At 45.2% G+C, this 2,563-nt stretch overlaps 1 pseudogene across 1 annotated transcript; it reads left to right on the top strand.

Annotated features, from left to right (window-relative positions):
• Window positions 1-232: 232 nt before the first annotated feature.
• Window positions 233-2,310, top strand: LOC103274228 (annotated as a pseudogene). The gene has a single exon (XR_002482744.1). The product of XR_002482744.1 is annotated as a nucleolin pseudogene (transcript).
• The last annotated feature ends 253 nt before the right edge of the window (window positions 2,311-2,563 follow it).

The raw sequence follows: 2,563 nt of genomic DNA, 5'->3' as shown, positions 1-2,563 counted from the left end.
TTTTCCAGCAGAATTCTACAAAATGCACAAGGAGAAGCTGATACCAATCCTTTTGAAAGCATTCCAGGCAATTAAGAAAGATGGGAGTCTTTCACCTCAGTCTCGAGCAGTAGCTGGCAGCCAAGCGTACGTGCTCCAGGATCTTCAGTACCCGCGGCTGCCATCGACGTCGCTTAGGTTCCTCTGGGTTCATCTGCCACTTGCCCACTACACAATGCCATCATAAGCCGCCATCATGGTGAAGCTCGCTAAGGCAGGTAAAAATCAAGGGGATTCCAAGAAAATGGCTCCTCTTCTGAAGGAGTTAGAAGAAGATAGTGAAGATGAGGAAATGTCAGAAGATGAAGAAGATTATAGCAGTGGAGAGGAGGCTATCATCCCTCAGAAGAAAGGCAAGAAGTCTACTGCAACCCCAGTAAAGAAAGTGGTGGTTTCCTCAACAAAAAAGCCTGCAGTTGCCACCCACGCTGGCCAAGAAAGCAGTTGTCACCCTAGGCAAAAAAGCAGCTGCCATACCAACTGAGAAGACAATTACACCAGCCAAAGCAGTCGTGACTCCTGGCAAGAAGGGAGCCACACCAGGGAAGGCATTGTAGCAACCTCTGGTAAGAAGGAAGCTGCCACCCCAGCAAAGAGGGCGAAGAACGGTAAGAATGCCAAGAAGGAAGACAGTGATGAGGATGAGGATGATGATGAAGATGAGGAGGAAGAGGATGAATTTGAACCAACGGCGACAAAAGCAGCAGCTGCTACTCCTGCCTCAGAGGATGAGGATGATGAAGACAATGAAGGGGAAGATGACTCTGAGGAGGAAGCCATGGCTACTACACTGGTCAGAGGTAAGAAAGCTTCTGCAAAGGCTATTCCTGTGAAAGCTAAGAGCGTGGCTGTGGATGAAGAGGAAGATGATGAGGATGAAGATGAGGATGATGATGAAGAGGATGAGAATGATGATGATGAAGAGGAGGAGGAGGAGGAAGAAGAGGAGGAAAAGTCTGTCAAAGAAGCACCTGGAAAACGAAAGAAAGAAATGGTCAAACAGAAAGCAGCTCCTGAAGCCAAGAAACAGAAAGTAGAAGCCACAGAGCCAACTACAGCTTTCAATCTCTTTGTTGGAAACCTGAACTTTAACAAGTCTGCCGCTGAACTAAAAACTGGTGTTAGTGATGTTTTTGCTAAAAATGATCTTGCCGTTGTGGATGTCAGAATTGGTATGACCAGGAAATTTGGCTATGTGGACTTTGAATCTGCTGAAGACCTGGAAAAAGCCTTGGATCTCACTGGCTTGAAAGTCTTTGGCAATGAAATTAAACTAGAGAAGCCAAAAGGAAAAGACAGTAAGAAAGATCGAGATGCAAGAACCCTTTTGGCCAACAACCTCCCTTACAAAGTCACTCAGGATGAATTGAAAGAAGTGTTTGAAGATGCTGTGGATATCATATTGGTCAGCAAGGATGGAAAGAGTAAAAGGATTGCTTATATTGAATTTAAGACAGAAGCTGATCCAGATAAATCCTAAGAAAAGCAGGGAACAGAGATTGAAGAACGATCTATTTCCCTGTCCTACACTGGAGAGAAAGGTCAAAGTCAAGACCATAGATGTGGAAAGAATAGCACTTGGAGAGGTGAATCAAAAACTCTGGTTTTAAGCAATCTTTCCTACGGTGCAATAGAAGAAATCCTTCAGGAAGTATTTGAGAAGGCAACTTTTATCAAAATGCCCCAGAACCAAAATGGCAAATCTAAAGGGTATGCATTTATAGAGTTTGCATCATTTGAAGATACTAAAGAAGCTTTAAATTCCTGTAATAAAAAGGAAATTGAGGGCAGAACAATCAGGCTGGAGTTGCAAGGGCCCGGGGGATCATCTAATGCCAGAAGCCAGCCATCCAAAACTCTGTTTGTCAAAGGTCTGTCTGAGGATACCACCAAAGAGATGTTAAAGGAGTCATTTGATGGCTCTGTCCGGGCAAGGATAGGCACTGACCTGGAAACCAGATCCTGCAAAGGGTTTGGTTTTATAGACTTCAGTAGTGAGGAAGAAGCCAAAGCAGCCAAGGAGGCGATGGAAGATGGTGAAATAGATGGAAGCAATGTTACCTTGGACTGACCCAAGCCTAAGGGAGAAGGTGGCTTTGGAGGTCATGGTGAAGGCAGAGGAGGCTTTGGAGGCCGAGGTGGTGGCAGAAGAGGCCAAGGTGGATTTGGTGGCAGAGGCTGGGAGGCTTTGGAGGGAGAGGAGGCTTCAGAGGAGGCAGAGGAGGTGAAGGCGACCACAAGCTACAAGAAAAGAAGATGAAGTTTGAATAGCTTCTGTCCCTCTGTCTTTTCCTCTTCCATTTGAAAGAAAGGACTCTGGGGTTTTTGCTCTGTTACCTGCTCAATGACAGAGCCTTCTGAGGACATTACAAGATAGTATACAGTCCTGTGGTCTACTTGGAAATCCATATAGATAACATTTCAAGGGCGATACTCTGTTGCTTTTGACTGAATATTCACATAAACTTTTTTTTTTTTTGAGTTAGAGTCTCACTCGGTGGCCCAGACTGGAGTGCAGTGGCCA

This window comes from Carlito syrichta, unplaced genomic scaffold (assembly GCF_000164805.1).
Source record: "Carlito syrichta isolate Samal-C Ts95f unplaced genomic scaffold, Tarsius_syrichta-2.0.1 Scaffold314629, whole genome shotgun sequence".
Taxonomy (NCBI): domain Eukaryota; kingdom Metazoa; phylum Chordata; class Mammalia; order Primates; family Tarsiidae; genus Carlito; species Carlito syrichta.
Note: the sequence above shows the minus strand (reverse complement) of the source record. Positions and strands in the feature narration are given on the sequence as shown.